General features: G+C 37.9%; 3 pseudogenes; all 3 read left to right on the top strand.

The window, feature by feature from the left end:
* The first annotated feature begins 927 nt into the window (after positions 1 to 927).
* On the top strand, positions 928 to 1,483 carry LOC149181055 (V-type proton ATPase subunit c2 pseudogene; annotated as a pseudogene).
* A 1,263-nt stretch (positions 1,484 to 2,746) lies between these two features.
* Positions 2,747 to 3,640, top strand: LOC149181054 (V-type proton ATPase 16 kDa proteolipid subunit pseudogene; annotated as a pseudogene).
* Positions 3,641 to 4,843: 1,203 nt separating this feature from the next.
* Positions 4,844 to 5,200, top strand: LOC149181053 (putative calcium-binding protein CML13 pseudogene; annotated as a pseudogene).
* The last annotated feature ends 1,717 nt before the right edge of the window (positions 5,201 to 6,917 follow it).

The following is a 6,917-nucleotide window of genomic DNA, read 5'->3' as shown; positions in this document are numbered from 1 at the left end:
ATCTCATTGCCCTGATGATGGACTCACTAAGCTAGTCCGAAACGTTGGTTTCAAAACTGTTCACAGGTTTTTCCTCAAAATAAAAAAATATCCAATCTCTCAACCAAACTATCACATAATGTATTTGGTTTTGAATTACAGTTTCAATCACATTTCATTTGGATTCAAAAATAGAGTTAGAATCTGAATCCTAATTCAAGAACCACTTCTAACTTTCATCGGCACCATAGCTCAATCGAGGGTACTTCTGGTTGGTACAATGCATTAAATAATTTCGAGGCAACCAATGTTGTTGTGGACCATAGATCCATCAACACTTTCGTCAGTACGAAATTATATGCGCAGCAACACAGGTTAGAATGTTTACACATTAGAATGTGCAGCAACACAAGTTAGTCATATTCATTTTCGTCACGGTATTGATGTTCTTAGCCTCTCCGGCACCAGCACTAACATCTCCCCCTGTTGCAATAACACCCAAGGCGACCCCAGTTCAATTCCCAGCAGTGCCATCACCGCATATCTTTTGCAGGGCTAGGATTTCTCCGCTTAATATCGTATTGGATGCCCAGTAAGCATTGTTTGGGGAAATTTTGAGAATCGCCAGGTGGTGGGGCGATTTTGAGAATCGCCCGCCACCAGTGGTGGTGGCGGGGCGGTGGCGGGGTGATTCTCAGAATCGCCCCACCACCTTAGTTTTTTAAATTAACAACAGGATTATCCATTAATTCAATGTGCAGTTCAGAATCCATTTCCTAATACCTAATTCCATTTACAAGTTTGACATGGAATTGAATGACTTTTTTTAATGCTCTGAGATTGCATCTGGATTGGGCTAGGCACTTGCAAGTTCCAGCTTCGAGGTTCGATCTCTTTAGAGGCTCTGAAACTCTAAAAAACCTTCGAAGTTCTAGCTTGAATCTCGTCCCAGATCTCAGTTAAAATGGTGGACGTATTCAGCAGCGATGAGATTGCTCCATTCTTCAGCTTCCTTGGGGCCGCCGCAGCGCTCGTGTTCTCCTACATGGAAGCTGCATATGGAACTGCGAAGAGTGGTGTGGGCGTGGCCTCCATGGGTGTGATGAGGCCGGAGCTTGTGATGAAATCGATTGTTCCAGTCGTCATGGCTGGAGTGTTGGGTATTTATGGTTTGATTATTGCTGTGATTATCAGCACAGGAATTAACCCCAAGGCAAAGTCCTATTATCTATTTGAGGGTTACGCGCATCTGTCATCGAGACTGGCTTGCGGGCTCTCGGGTCTTGCTGCGGGAATGGCTATTGGTATTGTTGGTGATGCCGGTGTCAGAGCAAATGCACAGCAGCCAAAGCTCTTTGTTGGTATGATCCTCATATTGATCTTTACAGATTCACTTGCACTCTATGGCCTTATAGTTGGTATTATACTTTCTTCTCGAGCTGGCCAGTCACGAGCATATTAAAGAAGTTGCAGTTGGTATTCTGTTTACTTGGTTCATTTGTCAGTTTTTTAGCAAGACAGTTGTCTTCTGCAGTGGAAAAAAGACACAAAATGATTTTATATAAATAGGTACCTGTGAGTATGCACGTACAGAATTCCAAGGGACACAAGTAGAATGATCAGCTCCTCTCCCTCCCTTCTTTCAAAGCTCTCCATCTGCCAGAGAATCATAAATGTAAGTTGTCTTATTTTCATTTTTTATTGAAGTTAGAAACCAAAAACCATAGTTATAATCCTGATAGCAGTTAAGAGGATTTAACTTGTCGACAATAGTTTGCCAGAAATGACACAGGTCATGGAGACGCTTTCTTCTCCAAAGAAAATTGCAACATGGCACAGGCTAGAAGGCTATTTAAGTACCCTTTGAAGTGTTGTGTAGTCCACACCCATTTCATATATGAGAAATGGTTTGGTATGCTTCGATCTAAGAAATAATTAAAAAGTACAATGGTCAAATAAATGATTAATTTAGAGAAAATAGAAAGAAAGATAAGAACAATGGTCTGGTAAACAACTATAGTAATCTTGATTGCCCATTTATTCAACCCATCTCTACAGTGAAAAATATCCAATCTCTCAACCAAACTATCACATAATGTATTTGGTTTTGAATTACAGTTTCAATCACATTTCATTTGGAATTCAAAAATAGAGTTAGAATCTGAATCCTAATTCAAGAACCACTTCTAACTTTCACCGGCACCATAGCTCAATCGAGGGTACTTCTGGTTGGTACAATGCATTAAATAATTTCGAGGCCACCAATGTTGTTGTGGACCATAGATCCATCAACACTGTCGTCAGTACGAAATTATATGCGCAGCAACACAGGTTAAATGTCTTTACGCATTAGAATGTGCAGCAACACAGGTTAGAGTCATATTCATTTTCGTCACGGTATTGATGTGCTTAGCCTCTTCGGCACCAACGCTGACATCGCCCCCTGTTGCAATAACACTCAAGGTGACCCCAGTTCAATTCCCAGCAGTGCCATCACCGCAGATCTTTCGCAGGGCTAGGATTTCTCCGCTTAATATCATATTGGATGCCTAGTAAGCATTGTTTGGGGCGCTTCGTAGTAGATGGGGCGATTATGAGAATCGTTGGGTGTTGGGGCGATTCTGAGAATCGCCCCGCCACCACCACCTTAGTTTTTTAAATTGACAACAGGATTATCCATTAATTCAATGTGCGGTTCAGAATCCATTTCCTAATACCTAATTCCATTTACAAGTTTGACATGGAATTGAATGACTTTTTTTAATGCTCTGAGATTGCATCTGGATTGGGCTAGGCACTTGCAGGTTCCAGCTTCGAGGTTCGATCTCTTTGGAGGCTCTGAAACTCTAAAAAACCTTCGAAGTTCTAGCTTGAATCTCGTCCCAAATCTCAGTTAAAATGGTGGACGTATTCAGCGGCGATGAGACTGCTCCATTCTTCGGCTTCCTTGGGGCCGCCGCAGCGCTCGTGTTCTCCTGCATGGGAGCTGCATATGGAACTGCGAAGAGTGGCATGGGCGTGGCCTCCATGGGTGTGATGAGGCCGGAGCTTGTGATGAAATTGATTGTTCCAGTCGTCATGGCTGGAGTGTTGGGTATTTATGGTTTGATTATTGCTGTGATTATCAGCACAGGAATTAACCCCAAGGCAAAGTCCTATTATCTATTTGATGATTACGCGCATCTGTCATCGGGACTGGCTTGTGGGCTCTCGGGTCTTGTTGCGGGAATGGCTATTGGTATTGTTGGTGATGCCGGTGTCAGAGCAAATGCACAGCAGCCAAAGCTCTTTGTTGGTATGATCCTCATATTGATCTTTGCAGAAGCACTTGCACTCTATGGCCTTATAGTTGGTATTATACTTTCTTCTCGAGCTGGCCAGTCACGAGCAGATTAAAGAAGTTGCAGTTGGTCTTCTATTTACTTGGTTCATTTGTCAGTTTTTTAGCAAGACTGTTGTCTTCTGCAGTGGAAATGTGATTGTTGTTTCCAGTAGGAGATAATATTTTTCTCAAGATTCATTATTATTCTCTTGGTTTGGAATTTTAGACTTAAGAATTTAGTGATCAATTTGAAAGCTCATTACAATGTGGAAATTGAACCAGTTAACAAGTGCACGTTACTGCTGGTGTCATTTGGCACGTTATGAATTTGAAATCAAATCGTATGAAATTGAATGACCAAAGCTAATACGTAACAATCATGGGCCTGCTGTGGGAAAGGGTGACTGAGGTGGATATTTTGTAGTGTGTGCCTTTAAAATTGAGGCAGAAATGGTATCATATCTATAATATTGGGGAAATGCCATGGAATTTTTAAGCATAAAGTTGAGGCAGAAATGGTATCACAGTAATAATATTCGGGAAATGACATGGCAGTATGTGGCCGGCAGTTTGATTGTTTGTGGATATAATTGTTTGCATGTTGTTTTCATATTAATACTGACAATGACATTCAATGAGAAAAGAGATGAGGTGTGATACATCTTACGATGTGTCCATTCAGCAAGATAAGACTCCCGCAGATCTTGTACATATTCTCCTCACAATTCACCACTTGTTGTAGGTACTTCCGCCAAGTTTTTCTTTACGAAAACTGCGAATGAATATTAAGCGGAAGTCAATATAAAAAAATAAGTAATATATCTTTTACATTGAATTAATGGATAATCCTGTCATCAATTTAAAAAACTAAGTAATATATCTTTTACAGACCGATTTTCCTCACTCTGATAAATATTTGATTTAGGATCAAACATAATATGATATAATTATATAACTGAATAATAAGAAAATAATCAAATTAATGACTAAATGATAGATATAAGATCAAATTACTGACTAAATGTCAGATATAAGATAGTTGGTAATAGGGTGTGTTGTGAAGTCATTAGGGTTAGAGTCATATTCATTTTCGTCACGGTATTGATGGGCTTAGCCTCTCCGGCACCAGCACTGACATCGCCCCTTATTGCAATAACACCCAAGGCGACTCCAGTTCAATTCCCAGTAGTGCCATCACCGCAGATCTTTCGCAAGGCTAGGATTTATCGGCTTAATATCGTATTGGATGCCCATTAAGCATTGTTTGGGGCGATTCATAGAAGATGGGGCGATTCTCAGAATCGCCCCATCTGCTACGAATCGCCCCAAACAATGCTTACTGGGAATCCAATACGATATTAAGCAAATTTCAAAGGGAATTTTGATGTTAGTTAATTTTGGAAGGAACAAACAAAATAGTTTTTCAATAAAATTTCAGTTTTGATCTGGAGTGAAGAGCAGATCGTTCCAATGCGGGAGGCGTTCAGCCTATTCGACACCGACCATGACGAGTACATTACGGCGGCCTAACTGGGAACTGTGATGCAATCCCTGGGGGAGAATCCCACTCAGGCGGAGCTTAAAGAGATCATTAAACATGAAGAGATAAGTGGCACCATCGACTTCCCTCACTTCGTGCACGTGATGAAACAGAACTTGAAGGGAGGGAGCTTCCATGTTCAACTCAGGGATGCCTTTAAAGCCCTCGATAAAGAGGGCACCGGCAAGATTTCTACCTGCAAGGAACTCCGTCATATTCTTACCAGCGTCGAGGAGAAGTTGGAGCCGTCAGAATTCGATGAGTGTATTCAAGAAATTAAGGTCGATTCTAATGGAAACATCTGCAAATTAAGGTCGATTCTAATGGAAACATCTGCTACGAGATCGAGTTTTAAATAAAACAATATATTTTGGTTTTACATTTGATTAATAATCAAAGTAGTCAGACCTGGATTTTGGGAGCTTTGTAAAATATTCTTATATGTTATGTTATATAAAAATAAACATAGGGAAAATTGATACATAAATTATAAATTTTGAAGTAAACAACTTTTGATAGATTGAACATGATGTATGACTTGAGTTTAAAATTTTGAAACTTCTTGATAGATTAAACATAATGGATGAAACAACTTATTGATAAATTGATCATAATAGATGACTTTAATTTGAGCAATTCTGTTCTGATGAGATAAAATAGTTTATATTTTTAATTTGCAAATCTGTAATTTGCAATTTGCAATTCTTCGTTGATTGCATAAAATAGTTTGCATTTTCCATTTGCAAATCTGTAAATAATCACAAATGGATTCTGTGCTCTCTTTGGCTAAGAAAATTGTTATAAACCAAATCAAGTCCAAACGTATGCAAGCAATTTTTGGTAAATGAAGGAAACCAAGTGCTTCAAGACTTGAGATATAGGGTGAGGGTCTTTCGACTATTTTAGTTAATGACTTGAAGTTGGAATGTGATCAGGCTATGTCAGTTAGGGTTTGTTAGGCTGAGTCAACAACTCACTTAATTCATTTTGTTTAGGGTCTGTTAGGCTCATTTTGTTTGAATGCATAAGGTTAAAACAATCGTTTTTGGGAGATTTGGGATCGTTTTGACTAGATTGGTGTTAATAAACAAAAATTTCAATAATTTCCAATAAATTGATATGGTTTAATTCCACACATCATTATTAAATTGATAAATAGACAAATCACTTGGTGGAAATAAAAAAAAAAAAATCGAAGAAGCTTATCTTTTATCTCTTTGCATAGATAAGATTTGTTTTCGCTGATAATTCTGTTGAGATGAATTGATTACAAGGGAAACAAGTGTGTAAGCAAGTCTTAATCATATAAATGAATTTAACATGTAGACTTGAACATATATAATTTTGGTTTTTTTTAATAAATATAAAATTAATTGTGTTTGGATGAATTATAGTGCTTTTTTCTTCACTTAATTAACATTGGTAGTGGATTATATGTAGTGAGTTCTTTTTATATATTATAATTCACCACTATTAAATTAGTTGAGTTTGTTTTATTAATTTTGAAAATTGGTATAAAATTGATATAAAATGTTTTAAAGTGATTTCATGTTTGTGAAAATATTGAACTTTGATAAAAATGAATGTTGAATAGAATGATAAATACATTCTATTTTATAAAAGTGACATGGGCGTTGAGGAGGTGACATGGGCATTGAGTATGTGCTTGCATTACCATCTTTTCTTAAATGGTATTTGAAATAGTTATTCAAGAAAATTTCTAAACATTTTAGCCTTTCATTCAGCAAAGAATTAATGCATTTCAATTTCTTCCAGATGCAATGCAAGAAATTGGGTTGAAGAAAGGGGACTTTAGTGAATCACGTGTGGCAAAAAAGGCAAAGGAACCCCAACCACCATTACATGGAATGTTTGGAAAGACATACATTGGGAGATTCGCAAACATCAAAGATCCATTAGAAGAGGAAAATGAGCAAAAAGAAGCAGAAAATATTGTGGAAAAAGACAATGATGAAACCCTAGAGGACGAAGAGTTTAGATTACGTGACATTGTTGATTAAATTTAATTTATGCTTGGAAATAAAGCTTTGCAATGTTTTGACTTTGACATTTTAT

The sequence above is a fragment of the Pinus tabuliformis genome, chromosome 3_2 (genome assembly GCF_031772625.1).
Source record: "Pinus tabuliformis cultivar Carrire ecotype Pingquan chromosome 3_2, CPIR1, whole genome shotgun sequence".
In the NCBI taxonomy this organism is placed as follows: Eukaryota; Viridiplantae; Streptophyta; class Pinopsida; order Pinales; family Pinaceae; genus Pinus; species Pinus tabuliformis.
This window is presented reverse-complemented; position numbering and strand designations above follow the sequence as displayed.